The sequence below is a fragment of the Heloderma suspectum genome, chromosome 3 (assembly GCF_057233095.1).
Source record: "Heloderma suspectum isolate Gila_16-S chromosome 3, 16-S_ref, whole genome shotgun sequence".
NCBI classification, from domain to species: domain Eukaryota; kingdom Metazoa; phylum Chordata; class Lepidosauria; order Squamata; family Helodermatidae; genus Heloderma; species Heloderma suspectum.
In genome coordinates, this window is record NC_139460.1 from 82,012,788 (window position 1) to 82,032,996 (window position 20,209).

The 20,209-nt window shown below is 44.4% G+C and overlaps 1 protein-coding gene across 9 annotated transcripts in view; it reads right to left on the bottom strand.

Annotated features, from left to right (window-relative positions):
• Window positions 1–20,209, bottom strand: part of APP (amyloid beta precursor protein) — a 191,234-nt gene that overhangs the window by 129,738 nt on the left and 41,287 nt on the right. For 3 of the 9 annotated variants that reach the window (XM_084843563.1, XM_084843561.1, XM_084843558.1), the window contains exon 1: window positions 14,395–15,222. The exons of 4 other annotated variants lie outside the window; for them this stretch is intronic. The gene's annotated coding sequence lies outside the window, so the exon portion shown is untranslated. Of the gene's footprint in view, window positions 1–14,298; window positions 15,223–20,209 lie in introns of those variants that run through there. 2 more of the 9 variants (XM_084843564.1, XM_084843559.1) reach the window with 1 other exon arrangement.

Sequence of the window (20,209 nt, forward strand, 5' to 3'; positions counted from 1 at the left end):
AGATACTCTTTTGCTTGAAGTGACAGGTTCAGCAGATATATAAAACCACAATGATTGTGTCTACATAGTGCATCTGGCATAAATACAGAGGAAACCTATGTTAAACTTCAGTGTGTCGAGGACTATCAATTTTCAGGAAAAAGGAAAGATGTGTCATAGAAGATGTTCCAACAATCTGTTGAGGGAGGACTTTCAAGTATTAGGAGACTCAAAGAGTAATCCCATAACGAAAGGTACAAGAAGCTACACCATCCTGGGCAATTCAAACTAATATTATATCTAGACCAACGTAGGACTAACTGGCAGAGTGCAAGCCAAAACCAAAAACCCAGAACTATTTTATCAAACAGTCAGAACTATTTCACCACCATGTTCACAGACTGTGAGGCTGCGGGGGCGGGGTACATTTTGGTAGCTTTGGGGGTGAATAGGGGCACACCTATCACTGGCAATCACACAACCCACTGCTGATGAGTTCTCTTTGCATTCCCTACAAATTCACATTCCGATCCAGCAAAGGCCAGAATGCGGGAGTGGGAAGCAATGCTTCTGCCTTTACCCTGGCATCTTCAGGCAAGAAAAATAAAGAAAATCATGTTCAGTTGCAGCAAGATACCCAGGGAGTATGATCACCACTGCAACCAGGACTATATGAACAGGTGGCAGTGACAAAATCCATAATATCACCACCTCCATGACCCATATTCCATATTCTAACCCTGGCAGATTTCAATGGTCAGGATGGGCAAGAATCCAGAGCACATGTGATAGGCCTCAGTCCTCCAAATACCTTGTCTACATCTTTAGCACACACAAGCTGAAACATATCCATAGCAGCCTCTCAAGACAGTGTCCTAGCCACATCCATCTCTGTTAAAATTATGGCAGCTAAGTTGGCATGGATGTGAGTGACTTTATCCGCAAAATGTGAAGCAGGGCTAGGGAACTCTGGGGGCTATTTTCACCCCCTATACTCTCCCCCCAAGGGCACCCCCCGCAGGTGCCAAAAACATTTTTAAAAAACTTCTTTGGGTCCCCATGAATTTTGGGGGGTAGCAGGGGCTGCATTGGCGGGGGGCATGGGCCACATATTTCCTACCCCTGATGTAAAGCAAACTCATCACAGCGAGCCTTTGATGGTTCCACAGAATGTTCCCCTAGGCCTAGATGCAAAAGGCTCTTTACCACGCAAAAGAGCTCTGCTGGACGGCACAGTGTGGATACAAAGGTGCCAGAGAAGTAATATTTCTTTGTTGACATCACTGCCACAGAGCAAGCCCAAAAGCGATTGGTCACATTCGCTAAGATCCTCCCACTTGAATGCAGCTCTACAGTTAGGACAAGGATAGTTTGTCAGCAATTGTATGAATGGCCCAAGCCACCCCTCATTCCAAGCAGAGACCAGGGCCTCAGAAAGACCACTGGCTAAAACTGTGGAAAACCATAATCAGTCTTCAGGCATGGACCATTAAAACCAGTCCTCCATCCCTGCTGAGGTTATAAGCAGCCTGAAGGTCTAACCAGACTTCCCCAACCTGCTGTCCCCTCCAGATGTTTTGGATGACATTGCCAACATTCCTGGCCATTGGCCATACTGGCTTGGGCTGATGGGAACTAATCCAAAACATCTGGAGGGTACCAGCCTGGGGAAGATTGATCTAACCTGATCAAGTAAGGGAGTTACTGACTCTCCCACTCACAGATCATTCTCCCCTAATTCAGTACAGAAGACCACCAGAACTAATCTGTGTCTTGCCTCATGTGTTGGGCCTAATATAATTTGAGACAGGCTCATGGTTGCCCTGGAGGCCATGATGTTCCTAGCTGTTCCAGAAAACATGGATGTTAAAATCCCTCAAGACCAGCAGCCTTAGAGTCTTCAACCCCATGCCTTAGACCACCTTCAGCAGCTTAGGTAGGAAGTCTGTGAGGTAGTAGGATGGATGATACACCAACAGAATCCCTATCCTTTCTTGGCTTCCCAACGCAAGGTACATACACTCAGTGGAAGCCATTCATATACCTGCCTTACAGTATGCACTTTTGTCACTAGTTTTTCACACTTTACAAAAACACAAAAGATCAAAGACAAGAGATTCCATTAAGTGCAGAATTAAGGCATAGCGTTTTGGATAATGTAAATATTTAATACAAGGAAAATGCTTGAATAACAGAACCAGTTCAGCAGCCCTAAGGTTATGCTCAAAATCCTACAAGCTAGGCTTCAGCAGTATGTGAACCGAGAACTACCAGAAGTACAAGCGGGGTTTCGAAGAGGCAGAGGAACTAGAGATCAAATCGCCAACATTCGCTGGATCATGGAGAAAGCAAGAGAATTCCAGAAAAACGTCTATTTCTGCTTCATTGACTACGCTAAAGCCTTTGATTGTATGGATCACAATAAACTCCAAAGACATGGGAGTACCAGACCACCTTACCTGTCTCCTGAGAAACCTGTATGAGGGTCAAGAAGCAACAGTAAGAACCAGACATGGAACAACCGATTGGTTCAAAATTGGGAAAGGAGTACGACAAGGCTGCATATTGTCGCCCTGCTTTTTTAACTTATATGCAGAGTACATCATGAGAAACGCCAGGTTGGATGAATCACAGGTCGGAATTAAGATTGCCGGGAGAATTATCAACAACCTCAGTTACGCAGACGATACCACCCTAATGGCAGAAAGCGAAGAGGATCTCAAGAGCCTCTTGTTGAGGGTGAAAGTGGAGACTGCAAAAGCTGGTTTGAAACTCAACATTAAAAAAGCTAAGATCATGGCATCTGGCCACATCACTTCCTGGCATATCGAAGGGGAAGAAATGGAAGCTGTGACAGATTTTATTTTCTTGGGCTCCAAGATCACCGCAGACGGTGACTGTAGCCATGAAATTAAAAGACACTTGCTCCTTGGGAGGAAAGCTATGGCAAACCTAGACAGCATAGTAAGAAGCAGAGATCTCACCTTGCCGACAAATATCTGTATAATCAAAGCTATGGTTTTCCCAGTAGCAATGTATGGCTGTGAGAGCTGGACTATAAGGAAGGCTGAGCACTGAAGAATTGATGCTTTTGAACTGTGGTGCTGGAGAAGACTCTTACGAGTCCCCTGGATTGCAAGGAGGTCAAATCAGTCCATCCTAAAGGAAATCAACCCTGACTACTCATTGGAAGGACACATACTGAAGGTGAAGCTCAAATACTTTGGCCCCCTAATGCAAAGAGAAAACTCCCTGGAAAAGACCCTGATGCTGGGAAAGATTGAAGGCAAAAGGAGAAGGGGACGGCAGAGGATGAGATGGCTAGATAGCATCACCGATGCAATGAATATGAACTTGAGCACACTCCGGGAGAGAGCGCAGGACAGGAAGGCCTGGCGTGCTATGGTCCATGGGGTCACGAAGAGTTGGACACGACTTAACCACTGAACAACAAAGTACATGTTGCCAGAAGGAAACAACATGATTTGAAGTCTTTATAAGACTGAGAGGATGCCTGTCAAACAATGATCAAAAATGTAGGAAAGGCACATACCACGAACTCAGCACAGGAGGGGGAAACAGAACAAAATGAGAGATTTTGTGAACCTTCAATACAGAGTCCAATTCATGAATTGTGTATGGGACTGGTTAAATCAGCCTTCCCTGACCTGTGCCCTCCAGATCTGTTGGAGTACTATTCTCATCATCCCTAGCCAGCATAGTCATGCTGGTAGAGGATGATGGGAGCTGTAGTCCAGCACACCTGCATGGCACCAGGTTGGAGAAGGCTGGGCTAGAGAGACCAAAGATTCTGGTCCTTTGTGTTCAGAACAAGAAGGTACATCCTGGCATTCGGCAAGCGCTGCTGCAAGCTCAAGGAGCATCCATTAATGGGTTCAACATCTCATGGCATCAAGGATGCATGCTGGTGCAACTGAGTTTCGTGAGCAGGTTAAGCAATGATGCTTTCTTTAAACTGTGAAGCCATCATAAAATGGTGAAGGGTAAATAGATTGTACAGGTTATGTTTAACCTGTAAAATGGGCTAGCAGACAGAGAGATGCCCATGGGAAGAAGGAACCGCTTACCACACTGCAGAAAGGATGTGAGCCAGAGGAAGGGCTAAAAAGTAGAAGCAGAAAAGGAGGAATGGTCTGCATGAGGACTGCACCTGGCCACTGAGGGCAGATAAGGGAGCTTCAGTGGCCAAGGAAAGAAAGCTGACTTGGATGTTGTACAGAGACCAAAAGGATGTCATAGAAATGGTGCCCCACCCCGCATGTAGCCAAACTGGTCCGGTCTAACATGGTTCCACTTCCTGAGAGCAGTAAACAGTGGTAAGGAGGAGGGTGGAAAACCACGGAGGTCCCACAGTCAATTTAGCAAGGTCATTATAAGGTTGGAGGTGACGTGTGCATGACAGAACTGTTCCGGTTTATTTTGTCAGTTCACCAAGAGAGATTATACACAGGGCTTCTTTAGAGGTAGTAACCAAAATATTTTTCTAAGTGTAATGTAGAAATGCTGAAAGAGAAGCTGCAGTTTCATGTACTAACTCAATTAAAACAAAAATGTCTCCCTGACATCTGCTACCAACAGCTGTAAATGCTGGAAATTCATTAGCTGGCTGCCCAATACACAAGAGCCACGTAAAGAAATACTTGAACTATGGAAATTGTACAACTATATTCATCATGATTATGATCTAAACTTTTCTGTGCAATTTAAAGTGTCCCTTAATTGCATCCACATCTCCATATGACAAGAAACATTAAACTGTCTTCAACAACTAACTAATGTGGAATGTTAAATATGCTAAAGGCTTAATTAGCAAACGCCTGTCAACTCCAGCACTGTGAATGAGTCTCAGTGTGCTCATGACTTGTCTTAATATTTCAATTAACCAGGAAAAAAGAAAGAAATAAGATATTCCAATGATCATGAGCGGGGACTATTTAGTGGCCAAATCAATGATTGAATATTTAGTGGCTAACAGCCCAATCCTGCATGGGTTTACGCAGACGTACATCCCATTGCATACATGGGGGCCTGCTGCCAGGTAAGGCTGCACAGGATTGCAGCCTGAGGATACAATCCTATGCATGTCTACTCAGAAGTAGGTGCTGAGTTCAATGGGATGTATTCCCAGGAGTACAGCTTTGCTGCCTAAGGTTGCAGTCCTCTGCATATTTAGATAGAAAAAGTCCTACAGCTCCATGCTAGCTGGGAAATTCTGGGAATTGCAGGAGTTTTTTCTGTCTAAACATGCAGAGGATTGCGCCCTAAGTGATCTAAACACCAGTTCTCTCAAACATATGCATTAATTAGAGCACAATCCTATGCGTGTTTAGACAAAGAAAAGGTCTACAACTTCCCATGGGCATCTGGCTAGGGCCTGCTGGGAGTTGCAGGCCTTTTCTGTCTAAACATGCATAGAACTGTGCCCTTAGAAAATAAATTTGACACACGTACACAGAAAGATATAGTCTACCCAACCTCCTCTCTAAACTATTGTGCTGCTTGACCAAAAGAATGGGATATACAAGTTAGATGAGAATGGAATTACTTTGAACTGTTCTAATTTAAGAATTCTATACAATGCAAGAACTTGTACACCCATAAAACAGAGGGCGGCCCAATGAAAAATCTTGCCAGTATATGTTAATCTTACACTTGCTGTGCAAGATTGTTAATCATTTTAACACAGACTGAATAAATACACCTCTAATGGACATTTATACAGACTCAGATCTTATTTAATAGTGGAGAATCAATTTACACTCTGCCTGCAAACAATGTGAAACATTACCTTAAAAGGGATTAATCATGAATCACTTAATACAGTCCTAGCAGGACTACAGCAGTGTGGAATCATCACCTATCCCTTGTGAATTAAAGGGAGGAGTGGGGGGAGGAGAACCTCAGGGAAAAGTTTTCCTCTTGAAAACTCTAAAGAATGGATTTTCAAAGGCTTCTCACAAAGAATACAAACATGGATAGCAATATATAAGAGAAGTAATTCTTGAAAGGCTCTATTAATTCCTGTAACATGGGTGGAGGTGCAACTCCCAGTTTTTCACCAAGCCATGAACCTAGGAGGATTCTGTACTGACTTGCCCTAGCACATTTTGGAAATTCAAGTTCAATCTCAGGTAGGCTCTCAGATAATGAGACATTTCTCTCTCACACAAAGTAAGTCACATGCATAGCCCAAGTTTGGGAAGCTGTGACGTAGCTCAACATCTGTTAAAAGAGCCACAATAAAAACCTTGTAGATAGTAGCCATCCTGTCCACCACTCCATTTGTACCTGCCCCTTGCTGGATGTCCATTAAGTATCCCTGTGATAAGAGTCTTGAATAGGGCTGTGCACTGCTTTGGTTCAAAGCCCGAATAACGAGGCAAAGCAGGCTGATTCGGAGGTGGATCGTCGCGATCAGAAGTGGATCAGAATAGCAACGAGGCACCCCTGAAGAGAAGCGACTCATCATAGCTCTTCTTATGCCATCTGAGCAGCCCAGACTGGCTGTCTCCAAAATGTATCAACTTCTGAAAGATCATGTGGAGGGGGAGGAGGAAGAGGGAGGGGGAAGGGGAGAGGAGGCAGAGGCACCAAATGTATCAATTTGAGAGAGATCTAGCTGCTGGGAGGGGCAGAAGACAAGGAGGAAGGGGGAAAGGGAAGAGGAGGAGGAAGAGGATGAGGGAAGGAAGGAGGGAGGGAGGGAGAGAAGGAAGGAGGGAAGGAGGGAGGGAAGGAGGGAGGGAGCTTTGCTGTGAGTCAGCCTCCATTTGCTCATTGCGAGAGAGGTGGTGATACCAGAGAGAAGAGGATTCTGTCTGAATGTTATTTGGCTAGAGCAGTGGTCTCCAAAGCAGGGTGCACACACTCCAGGGGGTGAGGAAGATGATCCATTGGGGTGTGCAAGCCGCCTGATAGCTGAGAAGCCTCCCGCTGCCCTGACGAGCTGCCACTGTATGAAATGATGGTGGTGGCGGCGGCGGCAGCAGGATGAGGACAGGAGCCGAGAGGGAATCTCCACGGCCTTTCTCTCTCGGCTCCAGTCCTATCCTGCCTCTGCTGCGGCCACCAAGAGCAACAGTACCACAGCACCGGAGCAGCTGGCACCCTGCCGAAGGAGAGCGGGAAGGAGATTAGCCCTTCCCACTCTCCTTTGGCAGAATGAAGCCGAAAAGGAAGCACATATTACAACAGCTATGTTAGACTCTCCCCATCCCATCCCACTCCACCCCACCCTTCTGTAATAAGCTATCCAGAAAATTTCACTGTAGTTGTTTATCTCCCCCTCCCCTTTTCAATTCACTCTCAACCATTAGCTTGCCCTTACTTTGATTCTGGGGAGAGAGAGAGAACTTCCGCTGTTCTTGGCTCCCCTCCACCACCCCCTTCTCAATTCCTGTATTCCGTTCCTTCCCATTTTTAATCTCTTTTCCCTAAAAAAATAAACTGAAAACCCCTTTCTCTTCTGTTAGGATTATAGTTAGTCCCCCTCCCTTGCTTGTAGTTCAGTGTTTGCTTTGTTTTTGCTCGTGTGTGTGTGTGTGTATGCGTGTGTGTGTGTATGCGTGCTTGTGCTGTGTGGACAAGCAAACAGTGTGGGCCAAAGGAGTACACACAGTCCACATTTCCAAAAACAGTGGGCAAGGCACTACACACATTAACAGCTATTATTTAAAGAATATAATACTACACTGCTGTGTGTTGCAAAGCATGCAAGTCCAGTATGGGCTTTGGCAGGGGCAGAGGTGGGCGAGGTGCTGCTGTGCCCTCCTGGCAGGGTTGCTGTGTTGCTTCCTGCCTGTGTCAGTCCAGCAGTCAACTGTCGCTGCTCTTCATTCGAGTCAATGTGCCTGCCTGGCAGGGTTGCTGTCTTTGTTTGCTTCCCGCCTACCAGTGTTTTCCCAGGCAATTCAGTCAAAGAGACCCTGAGGTTATTGTCTGTGAATAGGAAAGTAGTACTAGGAGAAAGGGGTTATTTGATAGTGACCTCCTCACCACTTCAACACCTATCTTGAGTATCACTTTATGAACTTTGGTTTGAGTTTCTGAGAACAGCACATTTTACCTGTGCCTAGCACAAAAAGTCCTGGTGAGATTTGGCAGGTGGGATACCCTCTAGGGGAGGTGTGCAGTCCCCACCTTTCACGCACTTCTGTGCAACCAGTGAAAAGTTAGAGTTCTTTGCTATGAGAGATTTCCTTGAAAAAAATCAATTTTCACCTACGCCTTGTACAAAAACTCCTGGGCCAAACTGTCTGAGAGTTGGCAGGTGGGATTTCCTCTAGGGAGGCTGAGCGTTCCCCAATTTTCATATATTTATCATGGCAACTGAAAAAGTTATGGCCGTTTATGTTTTTCCGTGCAAGCCAGTGGGAAAAGGCCAAAAATGAGTGATTCGGATATCTGAATCTCGCTTTGGATTTGGATCTGAGTAGAAGCCAAACGGGTCAGAATCAGTCCCAAGAGAAGCAGGGCCACTTCAGAAGGTCCAAAGTAGCACCCAAAGCAAAGCAGGGGGTCTGTGCACACCCCTACGACAGATGTGGTGCAGAAAGCCTATAAAAGCAGTTATATAGCATCTCTCATGGCCAAATTTTGGTTCTTTGGGGGTTATTCAATTATCCTCAAGTCTGGAAACCTCTGGTTTCATTCTCAGTCAGGGGGGTAGGATGTAAAAGAAACAGTAGCAGCACCCATTAAAAGTTCGGGTTTGGTATTATGGCAGCATGGTAAAATGGCGAGTTCAATATTTGTGAAATACAATACATTTTTAGACTGCCAAGTGGTTTTAAAGGAGTAATTAGGATGCATATTATTCAATTAACTTCACGTTTAGCACTAAAAAGCCCATTTCTTCATTACATTTAAACTTGGAGGAGTCACTTAAAATGTTCAATCTTAGATTTGCTCAGTCAAGGGTTAATCAGCTGCAGAAACAAAACTACAAATGGGGAAAAGATTAATTGGAGATGTTCAGGTTGGCTGCGTTTCATATCCAGATCAGCTACCATGTAAACAACAAATATGCAGTGATGGGTGGATTTCTGGATTCAGTGCAAGCGCATAGTCAAGTGGCTCATGTGAATCTGGATAATTAATAAGGCAGTCTGGATGAAACACTCAAGGGCTCTATGTCCATTAAGGTCTACAGGATTTAAGAAAATCCTGAAGTTAAAATCACTGCTATATACTCCAGTTCTCATAACTGGGAGAACTGCTACGGAAGCCTAAAATGGCCAGATCTCACTTCCAAACAAGTGAGATTCGGATGCTTTAGAATTCCTTAGTAGTTTGCTGCCAAGTTTTGGTGGTTAACCAGCAAAACAATTTCCCAGCAGCCTGCAGAGGGGTCCAGGGAACCAAAAATGCCGCTGGACCCCTCAAAGTTGCCCACTCTTGGTTTACACTAAAGTTTTAAAGATTTCTTCAGGATTTTGGAGTTGGAATTAAAATATTATTAGGAACAGTTAAGAAAGCAAATTAAGTATGACCACACATAGTAATAGTGCAGAATAAATTACAGCTCTTTTTAGTATGTAGTACTTTAGCATTCATCTCCCAAGCATCCTTGCAACAACCATGTAATATTCCATTTCAATGATGAAAAATTGAAGATGATAAGCAGTGATTTTCCCAAGGACACTAAGAAAAGCCAAGGCGCAGATAGGACTGGAATCTATCTATTCACTTGGAAAAGAAAGCCACCTCTTACATCTCTCCACCAAATAGAATGTTATCTGCTTCCTTCCTCTACTGTTCTTCTGTTGAATCAGAACTGGTTAGACACAGGTCACATAATATACAGAGTCAGCACACACTTTATCTCCACAAAAAAGGCTAAGGAATAATGGTGGATCCCTGGTCTGAGGGGCTTAATTTGCATCTGCCTTGGAATATCTATGCCACAGACTACGTGATTACGATTTTCTGAACCATTAAATGTATTTATTAGCTCAGCTAACTAACTATTCTAACTATTCAAGGAAGGAAAATACTGTTTCTGTTCACCAAAGAGTTATGAGGCTTTCCTGCAAAGCAATTTGATGAAGACCAAGCAGACCAAAAAATTAATTTGCAAGTCTCTGTCCTATTATGAGAAATAGTCACACTCACACCTTTGAATGGCACTTCCTTAGGCAAATCTATTAAGTATTAATGTAGGATGTGGAACAAGGTTGAAACAAATCTCTGCAAACACGAAAAACAGGTATTATTGTAGCAGAAAACAGAGTCAGAGAGACCACGGAGTGAAGGAAAATGAGTACTTCTTTATTTAACGCGCGGGCTTAAGGCTGGAATCACTTCCAAAGAGCCAGAAGCCCCGAGGCATAGCCACACATTACTTTTATAGAGATGATGGCACACAAGCGACCCTTTCTCCCACTCCCTCTCCTGTGGTTTTACAGTTGGTACAGTTGTTTATAGTACAGGAAATGGGCCATAGGACATTCTATCTTGAGAACAAGGATACAGTCTTGCAGTAAGCAAAAAGGCAAAATCATGACTGTGTTGTGCAATTCGGCTTGCTGACAGGGGAAGTCTCTACATTGCTGTTCCTGCCAAACTATGCTAGCTCAGCAAGAACATGAGACCACTTAGTCTGACCCCCGACATGGCTGCTACATTCCCCCCTTAAATGCATAATTTTATTACAATTATAGCATTTCATTACACAAGTAGACATCTCGGTTGGCAAGGCATAACACAGGATTTTTATGGCAACTTTCTTATTTAATATCTTGTTGAGCTATTAAAGCATAGCGGGAGGCTGTTTTTGTGGCTGAGGCAATAAACAGATTGTTTAAGCAACGCATAAACCAGGGGATGCAGAAGCATAACAGTACCCCTACCACTGCTACTGGTAAAATCAGAACAAATAATGCTTTGAGCCAGCTGAGATCTGGAAGCCAAGAGGTCAACCAGTCGAGCCAATTATGTTGCTCTATTTTGATGTCAGCGACTATTTGGTGCAGTTTGTTGATCTGTTCATCTACAGCATTGCCATTATCAGTTAAGTTAAAGCAACAGAGCTTTTGGTGTGTCTCACAACCCAAATGATGAAGAAGGAAGAGGTAATCTATACCAGCTCTATTTTCTAGAACCGCACCTCTTAGATCACGCAACTTCTTTATTTAATAATGACAATGCTCGTGAGGTGGCATTTATACTTTTGGCCAAGCTGCATGCTAACTGGTTGATTTTCAGACCATCAGCCAAGGCTAAACCTGGAACACCAACTAGTGACATCGCTAAGGCCAATTTTTCCGAGTCAGAGTATAGCTGCACATGACTATTACAATCTTCAGTCAGTTGCAGTGCTCGAGGCTGCCGTTGATGGATTTTTTTAGGCCACGGGGGAAGGAATGGCACTAGGCGACTGAGGCAACATGGTTGGTTATTGGACAAGTTGGCAGGAATAAATGACCAAGTGCGGGAACCACATGTCTAAAACTATCCATGAGGCAAAAGTATGTGGGCCTCATTAAAAGATATATTTTGAATTTCATTACAGTGGAAGGGGGGGACCAGGGATGGCTTTACATTTTCCGGAAGATTTTTGACAATTGGGCATTCGCGCACACGTAGCATTTGTTCCAGCAACAATGGGGGTGCGTAAATTCTGTAGGGGGTAGGATCTTTGCAACCACGCCCCAATCAGCATTTTGGGAGTAAGTTAAACTTACACTATAAACTCTTAACATGGTATCTTTTTGAATTCTTTCAGGATGGTTACAGACAGGTATTAGACATGCTAATAAGCCTGTCTGCAGGTATATCTTTTGGTAAACAAAAATACTTTATTCCAGTGATGTTAGCTAAGTGAAGCCAGTAATTATCAGCAAATTGCTGGGACAAACTACCTTCTCCAGGGGCAGGCCCCCCTTTTTACATCTTATTAGGGAAACACACTACAACATGCATGTTTGATCTTTTTGGGGATCTGACCGTACGCCGGGCAGCTATTCACCTGGCTAGCTGCAGCAGGGTCTAGTCCCCTTCTTCAATTCTCCAGGTGCAGGTCTGACCGTACGCTGGGTGGACAGTCTCCAGGTGTGCCCACAGTAAGGTCTAGCCTGAGTCTTCTTACTGCCTTTTCAGAATGATTTTTAAAGGATTTTTAGGATGTCTGTTTACAGTCCATTCCCCTCCTTTCGCTCTCTTGACTCGTGTTTAATGTACACGAGTTCATAGCTGTGGGGGTGGAAAGTATAACAGTTTTTGGTCCTCTCCATCTGGGAGTCAAAGGGTCATTTTTCCCTCTTTAACTCATACTTTATCTCCTGGTTGGAAAGGATGAATCTCTGTAATGGGAACTGGGGCTTATTTTCTAAGACAAAGCGACGCTGGGCTTGAAGAACTTTGCCCAGTGTTTAGACTTCTTGTTTAAGGCTAACGTTTGCTTGCTCTTGATGCTGCTCCAGTGTCAATTATGAAGTCAATGTCATGGCCCCTCACAGTGGCAGTGACTAGGGGCTTCCCGAATCCTGGGGCTGAGATTAAGGGGGCCCGGTCTGTCTTATTTAAGACTTTTGGCTTTAGCCACTTTAATGAAGGGGGCTTCTTTATACATTTTTATAGACCCCTGCTTTCTAGCTTGGTTGCTAACTAAGCTGTCTCCTCCCTCGCCTGTTCTGGCCCCTTTGGTTTTCTCTTTCATGTATTTGATTTATTTCATTTGGGCATTTACGCCACCAATGTCCATCTTGTCCACACTGGGCACACTGGTTTTTTCTTAAGAATCTTCTGGCTCTGCCGGGTCTTTTTCATTTCTTCGTCTACGTTTTCTTGGGCCTCTGGGTCGAGGGGGGCATACTGGCGATAGGCATTTAAAAGACGCTCCAAGTATGCTCTGGGGGCTTCGGTGGCACCTTGCAGCACTTTAGACACTTTGGTTATATTAACTGACATTTTCATACTTGCTCTCATGGCTTCTAACGGCAGGGTTTGATACTGGGTGAGGCGCTTTAGCCCCGCTTGTGTGTTGGGAGAGAGAAACCTCTCTCCCTCTCTTGCTTTTTCTCTCTTTTGCTGATCTGCCTGTATTGCAGATCATGTTTCAAACTTTTTATATAAAACTTTCCACTCTATGCACCAGCCTTGTCTTTTTGCAAGTTAAACTCACTTACTTTAACTTTTCTGCCCTACACTAGTCCCAATGACGCACATTTGGGATAGGCTCTTCTTCTCCTTCTAGTTACATTTTCTCATCTTAAAGAACTATTACATTATTGTGGCTACTTTACCCCAGGTAATAAGCTCTAGACATAATCAGCTGCTTCCAATTTACCCTGGGGGCAACTATGGCCACACTTTTTCTTTATAAATGTTTTCTCTCTTTGCTTCTTGCCTCCTTTTTCTTCTTTTTTTCCCTTCTCTATCTGTCTGCCACCTTTTCGATTTCTCTGTCTTTTTCTACTTGTCAACCATTGGGAACCACACTCAGTATCATTTGGAGTTGCAACTAACAGTAAAAACATCTGCAAATATCACATATATTTTATGATATCTAAGAAATCATAAAATATACACAATAAACTTTTTTTTGCAATTTAACACAATGAATGGAAAACACTTTTTGCATGGGTAAGGCATGATGGAGCAGATCCAGCAATTATACTGCTCTTCTGGCTGAAAGCTCAGGGCCCATTAAAATCAAGGGACGGGCATACTCACACATGCAAAGAGTTTTAGGTCACCATTTTTGCATCGGCAACTCTATGCTGCATGAGTTCTGGCAGAAGGAAATCTAAAAGTTATAGATCAAACTTAGCCTGCTGTACACTGACTGAGGTGACTACAAACACAGACACACGGTCTACAGCAATGAGAGTTCAAGTTTATGAAAAGCTTCACAGCACTGTCCATGGAAAGTCTTTGACAATTCAAAATTTTAGTCCATGTGCAGAGTGTCTCTAAAAAGCCCAGATGATGGAGCCAAACAGAGAAGGCTCTGGGCAATGAAGATGAGATGTTTCCAGCAAAGGCTCCCCACTTTTGCATCAGTTTAAAAAAGGGGAAGTGTGGCCCTACACCCCTTCTGACAGACAAGGGCCTTTAACTTTTTAGCAAGGCCTCTGTCTAAACAGAGCAGCACAGCTCAGCTCTCTAGCTGTGATGCTTTAACCTGGGCAACTCCTCTGTAAATTTTATTTTACTTCCGTCAGGTTCTCACAGACATCTTTTCTAGCTTCTCTGCCTGCCAAGGCCAGACCAGCTAGGGAGTTGGGTGACTCCCCCTGGCTCTGAGAACGCTGACGGAGATAAGCTCATACAGACTTTGACATTTTAAAAACTTACTCTTTTTTCTCTTTCCTTTAATCTGGTACACGAAAGGAAAGTGCCGAAACTCAGGACACTGGGGGGGGGGGGTGATGGGCATCGCCTTATACTTGCATTTATTTCAGGCAGCCATTAATCTTCTTCGGGGAGGCGGTGGGGTGATTTGCAGGACTTCAAAGGCAAGCTTCCCAGTTTGTTTGTATTTGTAAATCCCAAGCTTAAAACAGGACACGATGAGGTACAGGGCAGCCAAATCTTTGCTTTGGCACAGGCAACAAATAACTCAGGTTAGCTTTCTTCGCTGGGGTCTCAAACAGGAAAACAGTCTTAATTTAAAGTTGTAACATCACTGACAGCATCAGCCAGCCAGCTACACAGATTTCACTGTTTTTCAAGACAGTTACTCCAATATCTTCTTTTCTTCTCAATCAGGTTGGGTCTCCCAGCTTACACAGTTTATTGCAGCTTCCAGGAGCATGGCAGTAGCGTAATTTTGGCTTGGCCAGGAACATGCTGTCTGGTTTCTCCGTCTCTTCAGCACACACACTCAGGCAGTTTAACACTGGACACTCAAATCAGTGAGATTTCTTCATTGCAGGGAATCCCACGGCAAAAGCTTAATGGTTACGCTCTTCAGAAATCATATAGCTGATGGTCTACAGGCTCTATGAAATTCTAGGACAGTTCAAAGCTAAACACGGCTACCTTGACAGAGATCTTCATCATGGTCTCTCCGCTTCATTCTGCCTTGGGACCGTCCTATGGGCATGGCACACTTTCCACTCGAAGAGGGGTCTAGCCTGTGCCCTGGGGGATGATTCTTCACCTTTATTTCATTTTGCGCCTTCATCTTCTGGGTCTTCATTTTCAGTTTCCATTTCTTAGGGATTTCATCTCAATTAGGCGAGGTGATGATGTTGCACAACTCAGAACGTTGTGGGCAATTCTCCTGCTGCCCTCCCGGCGCACTAGGCTAACGGTTACTTCTTCGGCCTCACACTCCCACGCTTCGTCAAAAGCCAGGCTGTCTTGCAACATTTCTCTGATTAACAGCCTCAGATCTTGTTCTTTTTTTTCTCTCAGCTTGACCTTGAGCTTTTTGCTATTCCCTCTCTCTATTCTGAATCCTTTTTAAAAAATCTTTTTCCTTTTTTTTTTTTAACATACATCTCAAGGGGGTGCAAGTCTTGCTTCCCCCACCTCCCATAGCCTCTCTCCTAAGATAAAGACAGACACAAGGAGGGAAAGGGGATTGGTCAGTGAGTAAGGGGTCTCACTGGCCGACACAAAAGGAATTTCACACCACGCACTTTGCTACTGGCCTGGGCACCCGGACGGTCAACGGTATGCATCAGAAACCGCAGTAGCCACTCACACCATCATCAATCTCTCCACTGCATTCATATGTCCCTGCCACCCACTTTTCCCACTTTTCACTAGAGCGGAAAGCGGCTTCCCCAGCTTCCTCAGCTTCCTGCTGAGTACTGGCCGCGCTGAGTACTGGCGCCCGCTCGGGGGTGTGATCAGGCCCCCCTTCTACCCACAAGGAGTAGGTTCATTTTGTATATGTATACCAACACTGACCTTCTTCATAAGGCGGGGCCCTCTTTTTTTCTGCCCAGTGGCCTTTCTCCCTAAAGGCGGGGCCCACTTTTACTCCATACTTGCCTTACTCCTGAAGGCTTCCAATGTGGGTTTCAACTCAATTGCAACTGCGATACAGGCAGGGCTCAAGTTCCTTCCTCCGCTTCCCAAGGTTCTCTTGCTGCTCGCTGCCGTTTGGGCGATCCTGGCGCAGGCTCCCTCCCGTTTACCCGACAAAAAGGTCGGTGGCGCCAAGAAAGGGAGGCGTGCACCGAGCTCTCCCTCCCGGTGCGGCGATAAAGAGCAGGCAACTGCCACCTCTCTGTCTCAGAGCTTGCCACATCCGAGTCACGGCACCATTTATGTAGCAGAAATCAGAGTCAGAGGGACCACGGAGTGAAGGAAAATGAGTACTTCTTTATTTAACGCGCGGGCTTAAGGCTGGAATCACTTCCAAAGAGCCAGAAGCCCCGAGGCATAGCCACACATTACTTTTATAGAGATGATGACACACAAGCGACCCTTTCTCCCACCCCCTCTCCTGTGGTTTTACAGTTGGTACAGTTGTTTATAGTACAGGAAATGGGCCATAGGACATTCTATCTTGAGAACAAGGATACAGTCTTGCAGTAAGCAAAAAGACAAAATCATGACTGTGTTGTGCAATTCGGCTTGCTGACAGGGGAAGTCTCTACACTGCTGTTCCTGCCAAACTATGCTAGCTCAGCAAGGACATGAGACCACTTAGTCTGACCCCCGACATGGCTGCTACGTTATGACCATCTACGCTCTAACCCCTGGGCTCTAGCAAGGTTAAAAGAGGTGCCAAAAGTTTAATGAAATCACCCCATGCTTACTTTTCGCTGCCACCACTGCCTGCTCATGGTCCTGGTGACAATCATGCTGCCCACAGCTGGACACCATTCCCCCACCACCCTTTTTTCTTTATGCTTAAAACAACCAAGTGAAGGCAGAAAGCATTGTCCTTGCTCCAATTTGGTTTCATGACAATTCCACAAAACCATTGGTCTGGACTGCACATCACGGCTACTCAGGGTTTAAACGTGGCCATGAAGGAGTCAGAGCAAGAGAAACAGCATGCTGACTCCTGCCTGCCTGCCAGCCCCACTCCCATTGAGTTAAACAAGGACACTTCTTCCCTGGGTTGTTCATCATGATGTCCAAATCCGGAATTGGAGGTTGTTGGGAAAAGAACAAGCCAGACTTGTAACCCATGGTTTCTTCTTGGGTTACAAGTCTGGGTTGCTCTTCCTCTAACAACCTCCAATTCCAGGTTCAGACATCATGATAAACAACCTAAGGATGGAGGATCCCTGGGTTGTTTAACTCAGCGGAAGCCAGTATGCTCATTCGCTGCCACTTCACTATCAACCATTAATGAATGGTGGGTTGTTTTTGACATGAAACTGGGTTAATGAGACTTGCACGTCTTAAACATGGCTAAGGACACAATCCTATGCATGCTTAGACAGAGAAAAGGCCTACAACTCCCAGCATTCTCCAGCCAGCCATGCATGGCTGGCTGGAGAATGCTAGGAGTTGTAGGCTTTTTCTCTGTCTAAACATGCATAGGATTGTGCCCTAAAAAGAGTTGCACTAACCAGAGTTAGTGCATTCACACCCATAGCTTGAAGTAGGGGGTATTCCTGTGTAAGCGGGGAAAGGGAGTGCATAATGGGGCAGGTTTCTTTTCCATAACCATAATTAAGGGGTCATGAACATTATGTCTGCACTAGCCATAAAAAGCAACAACTGGCAAATCAAATTCCGTACAACTTTAAAATACATTAATTTGAAATTAGGTTCCATTGATTTCAAAAGAACATGCATAACCATACTGTGGCTCTGGTTAGAATGTAAGTCACTGGAGCAACCTTTATGTCAATAGCCTCAACAGGAATATGCCTGCTTCAATGCATTCCAAATCACAGAGAATGGTCTTCAACCACCAAATAGTCATCTGATATACATCCAGACTACCTCACTTCCGCTGAAGCAAAAAGGTGAGAAGCTCACGAGAACCATATATGACAGCACTTCAGAAAACTACGAAGTTGGCATATTTAAAAAGAAACCATTAACTGCTTGTATAGCAGAAAACAATCAAATGCAAAAAGAAATATAAAAAAACCCAAGAGGGACCATGATGCTTCAAAAGAAAGGTGTGGGGAAAAGCCATTATCATCCCAATTTTCACTGTGCTAAGAGTATTTTGTGGCTGTTGTTCACACTAACAGAAAGTTTGTTTGCTCCTAAGAATAGTTTTCTTCAACAGAAATAGTGTTCATAGGCTGCACCTGTATAGACTGGCAGCTCCTGAATGCCTTCCACCTGAACATAAAGCTACTGCGCAAGTTAAAGGTACACACGAGGCGGGTTTTTTAAAGTCATCTTTATCCATCTGCCACAATCATGCAAATGGATGTCAGTTCACTGTGTTGATTGTATCAACAAACTAGTTCTAGCAGTTTTCATCTCCGCCAGGAGCTGGTCTTTGGTAAAGCTACTGTGTCTTAACTGCCCATTCAAGACCAAGCCAGCCCCAAATACTTTACACTACAACACAGAACAATATATTGCTGCTGGGAAAATGCATTCCTCTACCGCCACCTGCTACTGTGAGGGCCCCAGCTAAGCTCAGAGGGTACAGTGGAGTGGCGGATGACACCAGCATCCCTGCCAATAAAGGGCTGCCAGTGCTGCATCCCAGCAAGCCCTGGGTCCACTACAGCAGTGTCCGTGACCCCTTGTGAACTGCCTCACAACACTCTCATCCCACACCGAGCTTCAAAGGCTTATCCTCTGGAAGTTTATTTTGCCTTCCAACAAAGCTGGCCAAAATGGAAGATGGGGTGGAGGATGACGGCGGGGGCAGGGGGGGGGGAGGAAGTGTACTGGGGATTCCACTAAGTTGCTGCATTTCTGTGTCTAATTTCCAGAAAAGTGTGAAGCAAAATAGGCATAAGGAAATTTTTAGGAATAAAAATGTATAACAATATTACACGTGTTAATACAATAGATAACATATCATACAACATTTAATTTTGAAAAACCCAATGAATTAGCAGTCCAACAGTTTTCATGCATACATGTTAACCATAATGGTTCCCCCCCCCCCCAAAGGCTACTCTAATATGTAACATCCATAACCCAAATGCGTTTCGGCCTGATTGGTCTGCATCAGAGGGAAGAAAATATGTCAACAATAATGATAGCCCTTATTACAACAATCATTTCATAAGACTGGATTGTCTAAATGGAACCAGTGAATATTAACTATACAGAGTCTATATTCCTCATCCTGCGGTTAGCATCTAGATGCACAAAAAGGGAAGGGAAGCACGATCAATCCCTCCTAAATCCAAAGAGGATAGCTTGCTTCTGTCTAGGGTAGGGATGTCAGAGAAATCCATGTCAGAACCAAATGAGTTTGGATTTTTATGAATGCGACCTGTGGATCCCACAGCAGACCAGTTTTTCCTGTTGGGCGGATTCCGCGGACTTGCAGATCATTTTTCTAACCTTGGAGAAGTTTGTGCAAATTTTGTTGCAGAAAAAAACAGATGGTAACTAGGGAAGGGGCCTTCTCATTGGCCATGTCCCTTTTGAGGAATACTCCCCCAGCGAACCAAATGTTATGTCCTTCAGACAGCAGGCAGATATGTTTTTATTTTCCCTCTCTTCTGATTCTTCGTCATTGTGAGGTAGGGGTATCATATATTTTAATTAAAAGCAAAACATTCAAAGGAAGTAAGATGGTTGTAGAACTCCCATTTGCTACACTGCTAGATCATATCATTAAGGATTGCTTTCCCACAAGGGGACAAGCAGAAATATTTCGCTCCACTTTGGAAAAGTTTTAACAGAGAGGGAAATGGTTCCATATGCACCCCCTGCTTGGTTCCATTTCACGCTGCTAAAACTCTGGGAAATGTTGCATATTAAAAATGTTATAGCGGCCAGCATAGGTAATAGATTGCTACTTTTTGAATGCCCCACACATATTTGTAACTCAGGCCAGCCACCTGTCTGTTTTGCAGTCAATAAAAACACAGTTCCATGAGTCCAGCCAAGTTTCTTGTGCTGTGAGGCTAGCGTTACCTGGGTCTCTCATTCTACCAAGTAAACCATAACATGTAGAAACCCCAGTGTCTTTGTGGTATGGAGGGATATGGTTTCCTCTTCTGGAAAACCTATTTTAAAAGCTATAAGCCATATTTGTAAAATTCTTCTAATGTATCCAGAATCAATATATGGAAAGTATATGTTTGCTAACAAAGGCTAAGAACCTATCAGCACGGTTACATGCATATTAGCCCGTGTA